The 19,964-nt window shown below is 40.6% G+C and overlaps 1 protein-coding gene across 1 annotated transcript in view; it reads right to left on the bottom strand.

Moving 5' to 3' along the window:
* SERPINC1 (serpin family C member 1) overlaps positions 1-19,637 on the bottom strand; it is a 1,665,396-nt gene extending 1,645,759 nt beyond the window's left edge. Inside the window, exon 1 of the mRNA XM_044085991.1 lies at positions 19,500-19,637. The gene's annotated coding sequence lies outside the window, so the exon portion shown is untranslated. The remainder of the gene's footprint in view (positions 1-19,499) is intronic.
* Between the last annotated feature and the right edge of the window lie 327 nt (positions 19,638-19,964).

Genomic DNA, 19,964 nt, shown 5'->3' with positions numbered 1-19,964 from the left:
ATTACTCTATATATTGACATACAGATTATTAGAATAGATGATTGTTAAAATTCCTCATGTAAGATCCATGTCATAGATCACTTTGCATTCTTATGAAAATTATGAAACAGGATTCAAGTTGGTATTGCCATGACTTGTTAAGTTAAAACAAGAGATGAACATCTTCACCCTTTTCAGAGCTTCATCAGTTCTAAGTTGCATATAACAGTAACAAGCATGATATACCTTTCTATTTTCCATATAAAAAGCTATGCAAATTACAACAAAGGCTTTAACCCAAGTGCATTTAAACAGATTGCATTCAATGACAGTGATTAAAACATTGGTAAATTCAAAGTTTGCATTTTTGTTGTGAATGGTATGTTTTCCTCCTTATCTAAGTAAGTAGAAAATCATTGTGCATCTGGCTGTTGATCAATGTGTTGGGTAACAGCCAAATAGCAAAGTAAGCATCTAGTCCTGCATTTTTGTTACATGAATATATATTTAACACAACAGATGAAAGTGAGATGATATCCTAGCTCTACCCCTGTCCCCAACCACAGCACTAAAAAAAAAAAAAATCTTTCCTGTAACACTACCCTTATTCAGACAAATTAGAGGCTAATGTTATATGGAGTTTAATGTAAAGACTGGAAAATGAAATTGTTTTCTTTGTTTTTAAACTTTTGTATGTTTGTGGTTTAGGGTTTTCAATATTATGTATTTTGTTTGACCTTATTCATGTTGCTGTTTTGTGTTCAGTGTTATGTAAATTAATTCATATATAATGCAATTGATATATCATTACCTGCTATAATCACATTTGCAGAACATCCATGATTTGTCTTCATATTTTTACCCTGGGCCTAATAAAATTAAATTTTCTGATAAATTGTTGTTCATTACAGTCAATAATGCCAGATGTTTCAGTTTCCTAACTCTTATTCCTCAGAAAACTCATGCTGATGTGAAACATGTTGTTCTATTAACTTTTTAAGTGAATTAGACTAATGTTTATTTTTGGTTTTGTCCATAATTCCTGACTTTGAGAGGTATAGTCACATCACAGACTGTTGAATACTGCAATGTATGGAATATAATAGCAAACAAAAATCCAGGAATAACACCACTTTAATGCAACTCATAACCTCTCAAATTTCAAAAAAGACGCATTCATCTGATACTTTACATTATAACTAAACTAACCTAAAGTACCTACCACTCAATGACACTGTATTTCACTTTAAGAATATATTCCTAAAAATCCTAAATGAACTGGTCCCACTTAGAAAAAATGAGCCAAATCTTGACCCTGGCAATCCAGAACCTCAAAACATCTTATGTAAATATGGGCTGCAAACAAAACTCAGCCAGACTATCAGAAATTCATAGCCAAATATCATACTAAATTAGACGAAAATTATATTATATTAAACTCCAAAATAAAAATTATCACAACCTCAAATTATTCTGGTTTTCCATAAATCAGCTTCTAAATCCTCACATATACTCAAATCTTATAACTCATTTGACATCACCAATGAATTTAACTCATAACTTTATTAAATCAGCCTCTTCCTTACTCAACAGCTCTAAACAAAACAATGCCATTAACTCATTGCAAACTAACAACTCCCTATATTCTGTCTGTCCAGTTAGTCCCCACTGCTATTATCAAAAAAATACTACTTAAACTAAAATCCACCACACTAGCATCAGGCAATTGATCTAGTGAGTATTTAAAAATGGCAGCAGAGGCCATAGCTTACACTTTCTCAAGTCTGATAAACCACTCTAGCAGTGAATCTAAAAAATATTACATCCCCCCCCATCCAAAAGGTGATCTCAACAATGATATACCCATTGCCATCCTCTAGCCCCCTATCAAAATACATGAGAAGTGCATTCACTACTACACTATATCAGCAAAATGCATCCCTGTCTCCTTCACAGCATGGTTCTCACCCCAGCCAAGTACTTTTACCTCCCTCCTTAATTTCACTAATACTGTTAACACAAAGAATAATGATGGTAAACTTGTAACTGCTTTCTTTCTTGATCTATCCAATACCCCATATGGTAGCAAAATCTCTCCAGTTTAGGCCTTGATAATTCTTCTCTATCCTGCTTTTCTGGTTACCTCTCTAACAGACTCCAGGCAGTAAACTGGCTCACTGACATCTCAGCCGTTTTCAGTGCTGCAGTTAGTGGTTCCACAAGAATCCATACTGGGACCTATACTATTCAGCATCTTTGTTAATGACCTTGTTATTGCCAGTAAGAATGCTACCTTGGTACAACACATAGATGATTCCACCATCATCTGTTCAACAAACAACATTGACTCCCTATGTATACCTGACCCAGGAACCCTTCACTTCTATAGGAACTTGGCTGAATACCTCCCAGCTAATCCAAACATCTCACATTAAAAAAGTGTCCCTCACTATTACCTCTTCCAACAATACCAAACTAGAATGTGTCACCCAAGCTAAACTAGTAGGAGTTTACATAAACAAAGTCCGAAAGTTTGACTTCCACATTCCACATACAGTGAACAAACACACCAAAATCTAATAATTTTATACAGGGTAAAACTCTCTCTCTCTCTATCTATCTCTCTCTCTCTAGCTATCTCTCTAACACTGCCAGATGTCATATGTTACTACCCTCCTTCTACCTGCCCTCCTCTACTCAGCGCCACTACTGACAAAGATTCAACTTACTCAACTAAACAAACTTAAGCAGTGCTACAACAAGGTCACAAAATTTGTAGCCAACCTCCCCATAGATCATGACCGTTTTGCCATCAGAGACTTCCAGTGGCTTGAACTACCTCACCAACTTACATATTCCTAAATCCCTATTCTCTGCAATCTAATAAACAAAACAAATGACTGTGCATCTTTAGCAAACCTTGTACAACCATACAACCCCCTCAGAATCTTGCATAACCATACAACCCACCCAGAAGCTTGCATTCTTCTGAGAAAGACCTTCTACTTATATTAAAAACTAATAACTCTGCAGGCTATTCCCAACACTCCCTTCAAGTGTCAAAAACCTGGAAGTTCATTCCCCTAACAGTAAGATAGGACTGCTCACTAAAGTCATCCAAGCTACTGATAAAGCCTCACTCAACTTCTGGCTCTGCGGATGTGTTGCACCAGATTAGTACATCACCCCCCTTCAACCTCATCCCTGATCAATGCCCTCCATAGCCTCCCCATGTAGTGTGTGTGTGTGTGTGTGTGTGTGTGTGTGTGTGTGTGTGTGTGTGTGTGTGTGTGTCTGTGTTAGAGCAATTGTTACAGACATTTATTTCTTTCATACTCTACAGGAAGCCAGACAGGTGAGTACATATGGGAAAGCTGTTATTGGTTTATATTTTATCGGGTTTGTACTTTTTAATTTAATAGAACTATCTAAGTGAAATAGGAGTTAGACACTGTATACTTGTCTTTACTATGTGGTCTGTGATGCAAGCAAACCTTCTGGTTTTTAGTTGCATACGGGAATATATGCTGGATTTGTAGCTTCAGAGTCATGGCTGTAGTTGTTCCTTAAGAAGTCTATGTTCTTGCAGTGATGAATTATGCTTTGATGACTGTTTCCACTGACAAATTACAAACACACACACACACACACACACACACACACACACACACACACACACACACACACACACACACACATACACACACACACACACACACACACACACACACACATGCAGAGATGAGTGAGCCTCATTTTAACTGTCATCTAAGCCCATAAGCACTTACAGATTGTAAGCTTTTTCACCAGGCATGTCTAAACTTACAAACAAGAAGTTAAATATGTGACTAAATATGTGAGTATGGCTCTTTATCTCAGGTCCTTGAAACAGTCACATTTGTACTCCTTCAAAATGTGCAATTTCAGTCTTTTTCCAAACAGTGAAAGACTATTTTAATTATTTATTTTTCTCTTATAAAGCAAATGCAGCTACATTTACAGTATGAGCCTCAAGGCAGCTGTAGGATTTTAAAAGGAGAGAAGATAGTGGGAAGCTCTGTTGAATGTTATTATTACTCTGAAATTAATAGCATACTACCTGTTTAAATGTTATAACCATATCACTCAAATATACCTTATTGTGATGAATTTTTCTCATTATGATTCATAAAAAGTCCACATTCCATGATGCTCCTCTCCCAAGCATTAAGAATTTTTATAATTAATATTCACAGAAAATAAACATATTATTTCATCAAAAAATACTTTTTATAAGTTGATGGGGCTAGTAAGTGATCCACATTTTGCACATTTGTTCCATGTTATGAGAAAAAGAAGTTATTTACTCACCATAACGTTCCATCTGAGTAGGTAATCTTCATTTGTCAGCAATCTGTGGGTATCGGATCCATATCAGATCCGAGCCGGCAGCTTCAAACAGCTAAGATCAGAGCTCCAAGCTCCTCCCCCTTACCCATAATCCCGTGCTAACCCTTCCTGCCCTCAAATCGAGTTTGCTTAGCAACACAGAGTATTATAACACAGGAATCACCTGCAAATCCTAACCTAAAGTCATCTGGAAACAAGGACTAGGAATCCTTCTAGTACGCACTTTAGGTTAGGGGGATGGCGGGAGGGTCAGTTGCTGACAAATGAAGATTACCTACTCAGATGGAACGTTATGGTGAGTATATAACTTCTATATCTGAAGTAGTTAACTTCATTTGCCATCAACCTGTGGGACAGAGTCCCCAGCTACATAAACCTTGGGAGGTCCTCATGGAAGGATATTCCGGAGCACTGCAGAGCCTAAGGATGCTCTCTCTCTGGAAATTATGTCCAACTTGTAATGGTTAATGAACGTATGAGATGAAGCCCAAGTGGCTGCTGAACAAATGTCATCCAAGGAAACTCTGTACCAAAAAGCAGCAGAGGTGGAAATTGATCGAGTAGAATGGGCATGGACTCCTTCAGGTTCGGGTCGACCAGAACTTTGATATGCTAGTAGGATACATTGGGAAATCCATCTGGACAATGTAACTTTTAATACTGGTTTTCCCAAAGAGGGTTTCACAAAGGATACAAAGAGTTGGTCCGATTTCCTGTGACCAGCGGTCCTGTGCAGGTAAAATCTTAATTGCCTGTGTACGTCCAGGGAATGTAACTTATATTCACCTTTGTTCTGGTAATTTGGAAAGAATACTGGTAAATTAATGGATTAGTTGATTTTGGGTTCCGACGCGACATTGGGAAAAAGGAAGGATTGGTCCTGAGGGAAACTCTATCTTTATGAAAAACCAAGTATGGCAGTTTGGCGTAAAGGGCTTGAAGTTCCGAAACCCTTTTGGCTGAAGTGATGGCAATAAGAAAGGCCGTCTTCCAGGATAAGAATTTTAGGTCCACTGGGGCTGCTGGCTCGAACAGGGGAGCTGTCAGAGATTGGAGAACAAGAGTTAAATCCCATGGAGGAACTGGATCTTTAACAGGAGGTCTCAAGAGGAAGGTGTCTTTTAAAAAGGTCTTACATAATTTGGAAGAGGCCAGGGGGCCGAGACCACTTCCCACATGATAGTGGGAGATTGCAGCTAACTGGACTTTGACCGTAGAGGAGCTAGCACCCTGGTCGAATAAGGTTGATAATAATTCTAGCCCTGCTGGTAACGGAGCTGTAAAGGGATCTATGTTTCTGCACTCCACCCAAACTGAAAAATGTTTCCATTTGCTATTATAAACCTTTCTCATGGAAGGCTTATGAGTGGCTACTAAAATAGCCTTAAAAGATGATGAGAAAACGCGAGTCCTAGCTGTCACTGGAACTGGGTCAACCAAGCTGTGAGCTTGAGGTTGTCCAGGTTCAGGGTTGTCAACCCTAGCGGGTGAGAGATCAGATCCGGAGTAGGATCTAGAACCCATGGGGGGTTCACTAAGTGAGACCATAGGCAAGGGAACCACGCTTGACGTGGCCAGAATGGGGCTATGAGGATCACTCTGCTCCCCAACCGACATGCTTTCTGCAAGAATTTCAGCATTAGGGGAAGAGGAGGATAAGCATAAAGTAGACTGGATGGCCAAACATGCACCAAAGTGTCTCTGGGGGATTCCCCTGGTGGGGGAATTAGAGCAAAGTAGTTGCTGCACTTTGCGTTCGAAGGAGACGCGAAGAGATCGCAGCAAGGTTGACCCCATTTGAGGAAGATTTGCTTCGCCACTCTCGGGTTCAGAGACCACTCGTATGCTGAAAGGATGGTTCAACTCAACCTGTCTGCCAAGATGTTCGACCGGCCCGGAATGTGCATTGCTATGAGAAAGCGGTTGGTGGAGATCGCCCATTCCCAAACTCTCATGGCCTCTCGACAAAGTGGGTAGGATCTGGTTCCCCCTTGTTTGTTGATATACCAGATGACTGACATGTTGTCTGTTTGAATTGCAATAGTTCCCAAGGGAAGAAGGGCTTGGAGTGCTTGCAACGCAAGAAGCACCGCTCTCATCTCTAGGACATTGATGTGCAACAAGGTCTTTGATTGGGTCCACGTGCCTTGGACGGTTCTGCCCATACAGTGTCCCCCCCCCCAAGGTGAGAAGCATTCGTGGTCACTGTGGTTAGAGGGGGGACACAGAGAAAGGGCGCCCTTTCTGGAGGTCCAGAGACTGGAGCCACCAGAGTAGGGCTTTCTTGCAAACCCTGCTGAGGGGAATGGGTGAACTCAGTGGATGTTGCAGGATGGACCATTGCAGTACCCTCATGTTCAGGTGCACTAAGGGTAGCAGATTGATAGTTGCCACCATGGAGCCTAAAGCCCTCTGGACCAATTCCGCTGGAGGAGCCGGGTAGTTCAGAAGGGCTAGCACATGGAGCTTCAGGGTCCGAAGTCGGTCCGGTGGCAAAAAGACCTGCTAAAGGTTTGTGTTCAATCTGGCTCCAATGAAGTCTAAGACCTGGGTTGGTTGGAGAGAAGATTTTTTGATATTGATTATGATTCCCAGTCGGGAGGCCAGATGGAGGAAATAGTCTCTGGCTGAGCACAGTAGATGCCTTGTGGGGGCGGACAGGAGCCAGTCATCTAGGTATGGAATGACCTGTATTCCCTGAAGTCTCAGGTGGGCCGCTACCACTGCTAATACTTTGGTGAACACCCTGGTGGCTGTGGTGAGACCAAAGGGAAGGACCCTGAACTGGTAGTGGCTGGCTCCTAGCCAGAAGTGGAGAAACCTTCTGGATCGCCTGTCCATCAGAATGTGGTAGTACGTGTCCTTGAGGTCTATGGAACACATCCAGTCGTTCTCCTGCAGGAGTGGGAGAATGGATTGAATGGTGACCATCCGGAACTTCTCTTTGGCCACTGACAGGTTTAGAAAGGATAGATCGAGGATTGGTCTGAAGTCCCCCATCTTTTTTGGCACCAAAAAGAACCTGGAGTAAAAAGTCTGATCCGGATTGGTCTGGGGGAAAGTGCTGGATTGCACTGTTTTCTAGCAGCTGAAGAATTTCTGAGGCTGCTGCCTCCCTTTGATTGGGTGGGACATCGGGGAGGCTCCAGGGTTTGGGAGGAAGGTTGAGAAAGGGAATCTTGTAACCTCTGGATATGATCCAAAACACCCAGCGATCTGTTGTAATGGACTCCCACATTGCTAGGTGCCTTGAGAAATGCCCCCCGACTGCCTCCAGAGTGGAGCAGTTGGGTACCCCTTCAGGGTTGCTGTGTGGGCTGATCAGAAAAGGGTTCTCTCGACCCAAAATTCTTTGGTCCCCCTCTGCCTCTGGGCCTGTCCTCCTCTGCCTCTGAAGGACGAGGGGTCCGGAGCGAAATGGGACTGTTGAAATTTCCGGAACCACATCTTCTTCTGTCCCTTTTGGTTCCTAGTGAAGGACCTCTGGGGAGCAGAGAAGTGGACTCCAATGGCAGACAACATCTTTCTGTCTTTCTCGCTCTGGACCAGTGTGTCGTGTACGGTCTTGCCAAAGACTGAAGAACCATCAAATGGGGCATTAGTGAAGGATGCCTTGAAGGGTTCCACAAAATCACAATGGCGGAGCCAAGCATGCCGCTGTAAGACAATGCCCGTTCCACTAGCTCTAGCGGCCCCTTCCATGGCATGGGAGAGGAGCCGCATAGAGGTGTTAGAAATGGATTTGAGAGTGGCCATTCGGGTAGAAAATACTTTCTTATCCTCTGCCGACATGGACTTTGGGGGTGACCCGGTGTATTCTTTGATGAGATCCCACTGGAGTCGTATCACGTCTGCCATATAATTCAGCAACCTTACCGAGCAGCTGGCTGAAGCGAACATCTGCTTCCCCAAACGGTCCATCGTCCGAGACTACTTGTCTGGAGGATGGACCAAGGAACTCTCCTGGGCCAGTTCCTTTTTAGTGGCAGCCACCACCAACATGGCATCTACAGGAGCACCCTTGCTCCAGCATGTCCTATCAGAAGGGGGACAAAGAATTTTATCAGGCCTCTTGGGAATGGGCACCACAGTGTCCGGCTCCTTCCATGCCCTGGTAGTAATCAGGTCTACCAGGAAGTTGGTGGGAGGGGACACCCAAGAGGTAGATGGGCCTGCGTCAAATGCCTCCAGAAACACAGACTCATTAGAGGAAGGTTTTTGGGCAGACCACCCCCCTCTAATTCGAACCATTTTCATGATGTCTCCAAAGGAGACGTCTTCGGGAGGGTGATCTTGGGGAACCTTCCCCTTCCTCTAAATCTGCGTCTGTTGTCAAGGACTCAGGTCAGTACAAGTGCCTCCTCTTGCACTTACATTTGTGAGGAACCTCCTTGGGGGGGCTGTCCAAAGAGGCCTCACCAACCACATCTTGTTCCTCCAAGGGAACTATCTGGGATGTAGGCGCAGGCTGTCCCTGGGGCCAGGTGACGGAAGGTAGGCCCGTCTGAGATGGAGTGCAGGGTGGAGCCGTAGCAGAAGCCTGGGGCCCCGAATCCCTCAATAGAACCCTCTCCACAACATCGAAAGCAGAAGGGGAGCTGCTCTCCCTGGGATCCAAGAGCAGTCCACTTGGATCCGATGTGTGGATTGGAGCCGGCACCGAAGCAATTGGATGCAAAGGGCCAGTATGCTCCGACCGAGACAGAGCTGAAGACACACTGACACCTCTGGATCTGAATCTCAGCTCTTCTTGGCTCAGAGAGCTCGGATCCGAAAAGGGACTTGACAAACTCGAGGGTGCTGTCGGCACCGAAGTATGAGGTACTATCAGAGCTGACATTCCCCCGGCTCCAACGCTATCCGTCTCTGACGGCTCCGAACCCCAGAAGTGGGTCAGAGAAGGAGCAATCAGGGCAAAAAAGGGGGTCGAGTTCCCCCCCCCAGAGGGGGAGGAGGCAGGAGCACTCCCATCTGCAGCTGGGCCTGGAGGAACCTACGCATCATCCGGTCCATGTCTGCATCGGATAAGCTTCTAGTTGACCTAGAAGAGGCCACTGAGGCAGGATGGGAGTGCCGCCTCGATGACCTCAAAGGTGACCGGGTCTCCTCCTCCTCCAGCTCCAGAGAAAAATGGGGTGAATGGAGCTGGGAAGGAGAAGGGCCGGCGGCCTTAGGAGAAGCCGCTTGCTTGCCCGGCGGGGCTGAGGAGGAAGACTCGGCCAGCCGCTTGTGGTGTTTCTCCTTCCTACACTCTCTCCTAGCTTCCCTCTCCCCCTGGCCTGCAGTGGGAGGGTGAGTCCCCGCCAGGGGAGCAGGGATGGGGGGTGGCACTGCCGCAGCTGTGGCAGGTACCACAGAGGAAGAGGAGGATGAAGTCAGATCCAGGGGCAACAGTCCTGCCAAGAACAACTTCGACTTCCTGTCCCTCAAAGCCCTGGGGTTGAAGGCTGCACAAATAGTGCAGCCTGAGGAGAGGTGGTCAACCCCATGGCAAATAACACACTGAGTGTGGCCATCTGCTGGGGACAGCTTATGGCCACACTCGGTGCATTTAGAAAAGAAGGCTTTAGGGGCCTCAAACATGAAAATGACTTAGAAAAAAATTAAACACTAGGCCCAACACAGACACGCCTTCACACACACACACACAGAGGGAGGACAAACTAACTAGATACAGTTAAGTTTAACTACAAAAAATTGCTAATAATAGGAATAGACTAGGGGTAACACACACACAAATATTTTTAACAGTTAGAAAGAAAAAAGAAAGATTTTTCTCACAGAATACGCTCTACCCATGCCTGGAAGCTTGATCAAGCTGCTGACTGAACTGCGGCAAATGAGATCTGAGGGCAGGAAGGGTTCGCAGGGGATTATGGGTAAGGGGGAGGAGCTTGGAGCTCGGATCTTAGCTGTTTGAAGCTGCCGGCTCGGATCCAATATGGATCCAATACCCACAGGTTGATGGACAAATGAAGTTAACTACTTCAGATATACTGTTCCACATTTTGGAAGTGGAAGGTGTGTGTATGTGTGTGTGTGTGTGTGTGTGTGTGTGTGTGTGTGTGTGTGTGCGTGTGTGCGTGCGTGTGTGTGTGCGTGTGTGCATGTGTGTGTGTGTGTGTGTGTGTGTGTGTGTGTCTACTTCAGTAGACCATATTTGCACTTACCCAAACTGCAAATTACTGAGACAACAACACTGAAATCGCAATAAACCGAACCTTCACATTACCAAAGTTTTTACACTTGGCCTACATTTAACAAAATAACATACTGAAGTACGTCAAAGCCACCCAGGTGGGGGCTACACCCTCCACACACACACAGTGTGCGGCTATACCCCACAAACCACCCAACTAAATATACTAACTCTGGAATTGCACTACAGTATGGAAAAAGGCAAAATTCACCTCCCATGCACAAGGTGCACGTTTTTAGTCTAGCCTCTTACCAATGGCTGTATGGAGTTTCTATGTTCTCCCTGTGTTGAATGTTTCCACCTTAGACTTGAGCAAGAATGGAGTTGTAACCTAAAGCATACACTTTAGATGGTGCCTGTCTGGAAAGAAGTTTTATAGATCAACCACTTTGGGCATAGCATAGTAACTTATTTATTGCACACACTGTATGCAATTGGCTCTAGGTGATTTGGTTGCATAAATGGGCATGGGTACCTGACAGGAATAAATTGATGCCTGCCATAAAGACCAGCATCCCTTGATCAATAAATTACTGACTGGCTGGTGTCCAGTTGACTGTTAGCTGGCATAGCTCCATTGCAGGAAAATCTGGATGTAAAACCAATCAATCTGCCAAACACAATACAGGCTCATTCACAGGATGCAACTTGGAAGTGGATGACATGATGACGAGGCTGGACATCCTCTGTATCCAGAATCCAAGATGGAAGGGAAGGGCACTGAAGCAAAGTCACTTGGTTTGGGATCCAAAGTCAACTACTCAGTGGGAGGATAGACTACAAATGATGTGGGAACTGTGGTGAGTGAGAGTATTCGGAAGACTGTGCAGAGACAAACTCATTGTAATCCATGTAGTGACAAGGTACTATTCATAATCTCAACCTACTGTGACAGCAAAGAAAAGCAGATGCAGGACCTACGAGATAAAGCAGGACAACATAATTTGGTATTGACAATTGGAGACTTGAATTAACATATCAGGTAAGACAGAACAGGATATAAGGACTGCCTGGATTCATATTTGTGGGGCAACACAAACAAAAATGGAATGGCCATGTTGGACTTCTGTCTGGCAAAATGCTTCAGCAAGACAGACAGTCACAAGATCGCATACAAGATTGACAAATATGCAACTCAGGTAGACTTCCTCCTTATAAAGAGAGGGCACCGGGGTCCAATCAGAAATTACAAAGTAATCCCAAGTGAAACAGCCAGCACACAGCATAAACTACTGGCTGCCACAATCAGCTGCAAACAGTGGTCAGAGAAGGCTCTAATGTCAACAGAGACTAAGGTGAAGACCTGGAAGTTGACTGTCAAGAAAACACAAGAGTTCAATGAAATACTCCGGGCTCTAGCACCTGAGGAAGTACAGGAAATATTTATTTATTTGTTTGTTTGTTTTTTGTTGACCTGGAAAGTCCGACTGGGTGTGAACCCTTTTTCAGTGGAAGCGCAGGGAGAAAAGCTCCACATACAGTTTACACAAGCTATTACAAGAGGGTATTATTACTATTATTTATTTATTTTTTTAAGGAAATACTGCTGATAAAAAAACAAAAATGCATGCATGATTTGTACATATAAAAGTTTGGTTAAAAATTGCACAAATGTTTAAAGTATAGAACATGATTATTCTGTAAAATGTATGCACTACAGTTCAAATGCATACAAAGTAATTGAATACAATTAAGTTAAATATAGAATTTTCCTGTAAGTAAGAGACAGAAGGTAAAGCATTGACTGAGGGTGTTACTGGTAGAGTGAAATGCTATATATATATATATATATATATATATATATATATATATATATATATATATATATATTGAGAGAGAGAGAGAAAGTTAGGAGGTGGAGGTGAGATGTAGGAGGCAAGAGGATAGGTGAGAAAATATTTGTTGTGAACTTCTATAGTCTGTAGTATCAGGTGTATTTGAGATTGGGGTGGAAGGGACCATCAGTGATAGATAGTGTCTGTTGGCTTTGAGTGAGAGGTAATATATGGTAGATACATTAGGGGAAAGTTAAGAGAAATGAGCAGAGCATAGAATGAATAGTTAGCAAAGGGAAGGTGGAGAGCTAGAGAGGTATGGTTTGAAAGGAGAGGAGAGAGAGAATTCTGGGATAGGGGAAAAGCTGATGACATAGAATTTGAAAAAGACATAAGAAGATGGTGTTAGTATCAGTTGGTATTTTGATGGCAGATGGGGACTTAGCAGTGTTTAGAACAGTAGTACAGCCAGGTGCCATTTAGGTGCTATCTGTGTTCAGTATTGAACATAGGCATGTGCACAATTCTAATTGATTGAGGGATACAGTTCCAGATTTTGGCGATGCAATAAATGTAGAGAGAGCCCACAGCTGTATTACTGGATTTGGTGATTAGTAAGCGGAATTTCTTAGTAGATCTTAGGTCTCTGTTGCTATTGTAGAACTGGAGTATATTTTGGAGTGCTGGGCATTTATATGTATTAGTTTGTGGGCAGTAACTAGTTGGGAGGAAGGTGAAATCATGAAGTAGATTTAGCCAATGAAATTATTTTAGTGAGTTGCAGTGGTGTGTCCTGTATGAGGTATTTGTGTCGAATTTGTCTATTTTGTTGTAACATGCTTCTAATTTTTTTCTGTTTTTTTTTTCAGGTTAGTAAGATTTGGTGAAGTATACAGTAGAGGTGGGAGTAGAAAGCTTTTGGTGATTGCTTGTCTTATTGAATCTGTGAGATATAGATTTATCCTGTATAGTTCATCTAGTTTCATGCTTGCTTTGCACATTACTTGAGATCTATGTTGGTCACACTTAATTTTACTATCAGTTTTTACACCTAGAATTTTTGTTTGAAATACTGTTTCTATTTTGATGTGATTTTCTGAGTAGATGTGAGAGGTGTGTGTTCTTTATATTTTTAAGTGTAAAAAGCATTAACATAGTTTTATTTGTGGCAAAACAATAGCAAAGACAAGGCTCCAGTTTCTTCAGGAACTACAGCTGTTTATTAACACAGTACACAAGCGCTTTCACAAATGCTTTTTCAGGTATATCCATACTGCTATCAAATCACCTGTTTTAAACTAACATCATAGATCACATGACTCCATCAATTAACAACTTAAAAAGAAAACACCATCTAAAATATTAAAATACTAAAATATATTCCTGTATATTAAAATACATACAAATATATATATATATATATATATATATATATATATATATATATATATAAAGTTAATGCAAAAATACAAAGTCACATACATAAATAATACAAAGCTTGTAATGGTTAAAATCACCTATGTAATGGTCTGTTTTTTAAAATGGGTCTTAGGGGAACATGGTCATTCAGGCCATGTCCCACATCAGCTCTCAACCTAATGATCCAATTGGCTTCCAATTCTTCAGTTCTGGCTCTGATATCACCTCCCCTCTTATTTTCTTTACCTCTACCTATAACCATAAATTTAAAGCTATGTCTCTCATTTGTCTCTGAGGCATGCTTTGCAAGGGCATTAAACATACTTTTCTTTTTAATGTGATATGTGTGCTCCCTTATTCTATCTCTCAGTTGCCTGGCGCCTTGTCTTTGCTATTGTTTTGCCACTGGATTTCTACTTTTTTATTGCAATGACACCTTGAGGTTTTTGGTTCATTTCCTCTCTAATAGTTTTATTTGTGTTGAGTAGTAGTTGGGAACTGGTCAGGGCAGCCACGGTGGTGCAGCAGTTAGCGTTGCCGCCTCACAGCGAGAGGTTCTCTGGTTCAATCCTCAGCTGGGGTGCCTTCTGTATGGAGTCTGAATGTCCTCCCTGTGGTCGCATGGGTTTCCTCCGGGTGCTCTGGTTTCCTCCCACATCCCAAAGACATGCTATAGGTGGATTGGACACTCTAAATTGGCCTTAGGTGTGAGTGTGTGCATGTGTGTGCCTTCTGTGGAAGGTTGGGGCACTGTGCTGGCAACTTGACACTGTAAAACTCCACTGCCACTCCTGAGCAGACAGGTGATCTGCTGTGGTGACCCCTAACTGGGAAAAGGCCGAAAGAAGAAGTAGTAGTAGCTGGGAACTAGTCAACCATGAAATGATTGCAATGAAAGAGAGCTGTGTTATTTCTTGCAGTTTAGGAAGGGATTGTGCAGAGCAGATGAGAGTTGAGTCATCTGTATATTGCACTAAATAAGTGGAGTTGAAGAAGAATTGGTTAATTAAAAGGTTTCCTGACAACTGTTGTTACATGATGGTCAAAAGGGAGTGAGGAGCTATCAACCCAGGCATCTAGTTCCTAACTAAATTTTTTTGTAGAGTTGTGTTGTCTATACTATATGAAGAAAGGAGGGATTGTCTACCAAAAATGATGATACTGCACTTTTTAGCACTTAGGTTGAGTCCATTTTTAGTATACCAATAGTTTATTAGGTTAAGTTCATTCTGGAGGGTTTGGGTGTCATAGGGTGATTTAATAACAGCCCCACAGTTTGCAGTCATTTGCTGGCATTGCTAAACAGAGGTTTTGGCTCTGATTAGAAATCTGAGAAATAAATAACAAAAAGGAGAAGTCCTAGCACTGAGCCCTGAGGGACATCACTGGTTACTTTCATATTTTCCAGTGAGGCATCTGCAACTCACTGTGTGAGTTATTTCTTTTAGCCAGTTAGCTATCTGTCTAACCACATATGCATGATGTTCTAAAGAATTTAGCTTTTGTATGATGCCAGTATGCAGAACTGTGTGTGCCACAGTCTGCATAACCCTTTCCAATAAATTTACCAGATTAACTAGACAGGGTCTGTCCTTCACAAAACCAAACTAATGGAGTCACTCACATCTAACAAAATTATTGATATCACAGTTTATGAGGTCAGGTGCACTATATTTCATGGTTTTGCAGATGAGACTTGTAAGTCTGACAGCTCTGTAAATACCCGGGTTAGCTGTAAGAACACCCTTATAAAGAAGTATCACCATTGTTGTGCTCCATTCATCATGAACAAAATCAGTTGTTCAATTTAAGCTAAACAGTTTGAGGAGTGTGTCTCCTAGGACATGTTTAACGCTGTTAATGAAAAACAGTTATATTGTAAGAGCCCATGGAGGAATTACTTTTGATATTAATTAGCACTTTCATTAAATGATCTTTCAAGAAAATTGGTGGAGTAATGGATTCAGATATTTAGGTCTCTGAATAGAAGTCTTAGGGCCAAAAGTTGCCATTAAATTTGTTTTTATGGATATTGGCAATGTCAGAATAGGAGGCTGTATTATGAATATGTTCTGAGTAGTGTAGGGTATTATTTTTCAGTTTTCTAAGATAGCTAAATAAGGATTTATAATTATAATTGTTTTTAGCTCCAGAGGACGGCTCCTTTATTGGAAATGATACTGTTTTAAAGTTTTCTTTGTAATGCTTTTGATATTACCATTTGAGAAGACAGGTTTTGAACCTTCTTAACTACTTTTGTTTTATAGTTTACTTATGGTGGTGGACCACCTGGGTGGTTTGTTTTTGAATTTTCCATGATACTTGGTTGTAGTAGGGCCTACTAGCTCTATACATTTTTCTAAAGAGGTATAGAATTCCTCAGTGAAGCTTATATTCTGTTCTGGTGATGTCAAGTCACAAGTGAATTTTGATATTTCATCACACAGTAGGTTGAGGATGGAATGTTCGTAGTCCATTTCAGTTCGGTTTACTATACGAACTTTTGGGAGTTTAAGGAAGGTGATACCAAAGGAGTATAATTAGAGACAGCTATAATTGAAACAATCAGGCTATGAATTCTATGTCATCGGGTTTATTTACCAAAATTTTTTTTATTAAGTGGTGCTGTGATTAACATTGTCACCTCAGAGCAAGAAGCTTTTGAGTTTGATTCTCGGCTGGGGTGCCTCTTGCTGTGAGGTGGGAATTCTAACCGCTGCACCACTGTGACATCAATATAGAGATATGTGTGTGTGTGTGTAAGAATTTATACTCTCCTTCACATTTCTTATTCTCTCTCCTTTCATGTGTACAGACTATTTTACCATTGTGTAAGTGTGCTCATTCTAATTATTTAACTTTTAGTAGTACTATCACTGATATCTGAAGTTTTGGCTTGCATTAATATGTGAAAAAAACACAATTTTTTTCTTACTGATTTAATTTAGCAAGGCTTCTGTAAACTGTTGAAAGCTTTATTGTGTCAGAATTATTCTATATTTAAACTATCTCATCTAAGGATTCCTGTGATGGAATATCTTCCCTGCTGAGTCATGTGGGTTTCATTCTAAACATTAGTGTATAATGTATTATCTAGTGATGTCTTTGTGCTCCAGACCATCAAACAAAAGGGTCTTTGGACCAGCGTACTAAACTGGTTAACAAACATTAAATTAATTTGTGTTTATATTGTGCGTGTATGTGTGTAATATAGTCAGCAGTTCAAACAGAACTCAAACTATGATTCTCCCCAATATTTACAAAACTGTCACATAAAATAAATAAATAAAAACCTTAGTGCTTTCATCAACTATTACTCCTGAAGTTCATTAGACAAACTGAACTTTTCAAAAACATATTTTAAATACTAATTAAAAATCATGTGGTTCCCACTTATATCAGTTAACTGTTTTTTTTTTTGTTCCTTAATATCTCAAGAACAACTTTAATGCAATATGCATGCATATGATCTGCCAAATAATCTTAATGGTTTACTCTTTAATTCTGATTTCAAATTTATAATTTAATTCAATCCCAGTATAATATATGCCTTTAGGCACTGCTTGTTTTTTCTTTCTAGTACAAGTTCTAGATCTCCTTTGCTTATGTGTCTGTCATCTCTACTCTCTCTAATACAAAATTAGAAACTTCTTAAACTTCTACATGAGAGAGACACTGCCCACCCCTTAAAATTTATTAAAAATACATTTTTGTTAAAAAATATTCATTGTGACCTAGAAATTTAGCTACTGTATCTTTTCTTTGTCCTTGCTACAGCTGAAAAATCTTTCTGTAGAATAGCCCTTGCATCCTGGAAAAACTTATCAATAACTATAATAAACAACTACAACTGTGCTTAACAAAAGCAAATGCATGCAAATGTTTTAAGGATAATGGCTAAATTATGTATATTATCAGGACTCCTCACATGTTTCTGCAGCTTCTTACACTTATCTGATCCACTCGTTAGTTCTTCTTCCATCGTGTATGCTACATTGTTTGTAAACTGCCTGTATGAATCTTTGACACCCAATACCTATAATTTCCCTTTCTGAATGCAATGTGTGTGTGTGTGTGTGTGTGTGTGTGTGTGTGTGTGTGTGTGTGTGTGTGTGTGTGTGAGTACATCCTCATTAACATACACACTCTGTAATAGTTGATTAATATGCATACTAGATAATTTACTGCATATATTTTGGCATTGAAAATGGTGATAAATAACTGCTTATGGATTATTCCTATCTGGTTGATTACCTTTTTGTGTATTCATATTCATTGTTTTACTTTCTGGATACCAGCACTACATGTTTAGTACTTTACAGTTTCAAGTTATGCATTTTTTGAAATAATGAAAACTCCACATCTCATACTCAGCTTTTGGACTATGAATTTGTAGGTAATATTCTAAGCAGTACTGTATAACAACATTGTATTTTAACTGCAAGTCTGGGTCTATGTATATTTGGATTTAGGTACCATTTAAGCACAATATTTAACCTTTGTTATAAAAATGAGGAATAAAATTATATATGTGAATTTAATTTATATATATGTAAAATGAAACATACTTCTCAAAACAAGAGGAAATCTGCTGTCATATTGTTAATTTAGTTATTTCACCCCACAGTGCACAAAGCAGGACAGTTCAGTGGTAGATCAAATATATCCATGAAGACCTTACAAATGTATACTACACTGTGTAATGATTCAATGTTTTCACTGAAAGAGTATGAGGTCCATTATTTGCATTGCTCCTGTCTTGTCAGAAGTCAGACATAAATAGTTGAAGAGTTTGTTTTGTGTTGTAGAAGAGAACAAATCTTAACTGTTACCGTACTACAAAATATTCAACATGGGATGATTTACTACATTTTTTTAATATTTGTTTTCAATTCTTACTTACATATTCATTTTTAATGCTGTGTGTAGTTTTTATCATTCTACATCAGGAATTTTTTATAAAAGTTATATCACTTTTTCCAGTCCAAGTTTCAGAGTTCAATGACTATAAAGAAGTCAGATTCACTGACACACTATAGCTACCAGTAAGCATGATCACAGAGTCCAGAGTTTGATTCCCTCAGCCTTCATTGCATAATGCCTGATAGTGAGCAAGTCACTGTTTGCGGACTTAGTCTGACAAAGGTAGATGTGTATCAGTGCTCTTCTCAGGTTAAAAATATATAAATAAAATAATATATATTCCAATTGTTCCAATTATGATTGTGATTCCACAGCTGACAGTTGACATTGTTGCACCATACGTGACAAATGCATAGTTGTGTCATGTCTGGCAGCTAGTGTGTAAATTCTAAGCACTTCATTCCATTCTTGCATGCAAGCTAAGCAGTTCCCATGTGTCTCACAGCTAGCTACATAGTCAAACACATTCACTATACTTAGCAGCTTCCTTCTTTTGTTAAGTTGCATGTATTTGTTTTCTGCACCCTTTCTAGACTTTGCTAATAGACAGTGGGCACATCACTTTGTAGTCAGTGACATCTGCAGTATCTTCCCACTGTACTTAATTACTTCTTACAAAGTCTTCACCACAGCAGTAGCTACGTAATTGTCTCAAAAACACAATATTATCAAATTAACAAAATGAGTAAAATACTTATCTGAGCTTTGCTTTGATTCTCTTTGCACATGAAGTATCTTAATCCATAAAACTTTACATACTACTTTAATATGAAAGTCTACCTCAGTTTGCAGTACATTTATCTGTTATAGCTTACCTTTCAAGCAGTTCTGACAGATCCTAATTCCTGAAGGAAAAATCTTCGCAGTAAAAAAAAAAGATTGTAGCTCTCACAAAGCAGAGGACTAAACAGAATTAAGCGCCAGAACAAATCTGCAGAGCTCCCTATGAAAAACAGGTCAATGTTCCACAGATCAGCAGTGTAGCAGAGGAATGAGTGATTTGGTCAAAGGTCAATAGCTGATAAAGAAAAGGTCTTGTAAACAGAAAATAATTTAACCTGTAACATGCTGATAACCTGTAACATCACTTAATCCATAAAAGCTTATACATGAAACAGTAACAGACCACTTTGCAATTAAGCCATGATAAAGGACAAATTATCCCAGGAATAAAAATTCAAAGGGGGATATTCCAGGGTGACTCTCTGTCAGCGTTGCAATTCTGCCTTACCCTTAACCCATTAAGCTGTCTTCTTAACAGCTTAGGCCATGGCTATAAT

This window comes from Protopterus annectens, chromosome 10.part0 (genome assembly GCF_019279795.1).
Source record: "Protopterus annectens isolate FY-2018-M chromosome 10.part0, PAN1.0, whole genome shotgun sequence".
NCBI classification, from domain to species: domain Eukaryota; kingdom Metazoa; phylum Chordata; order Ceratodontiformes; family Protopteridae; genus Protopterus; species Protopterus annectens.
This window is presented reverse-complemented; position numbering and strand designations above follow the sequence as displayed.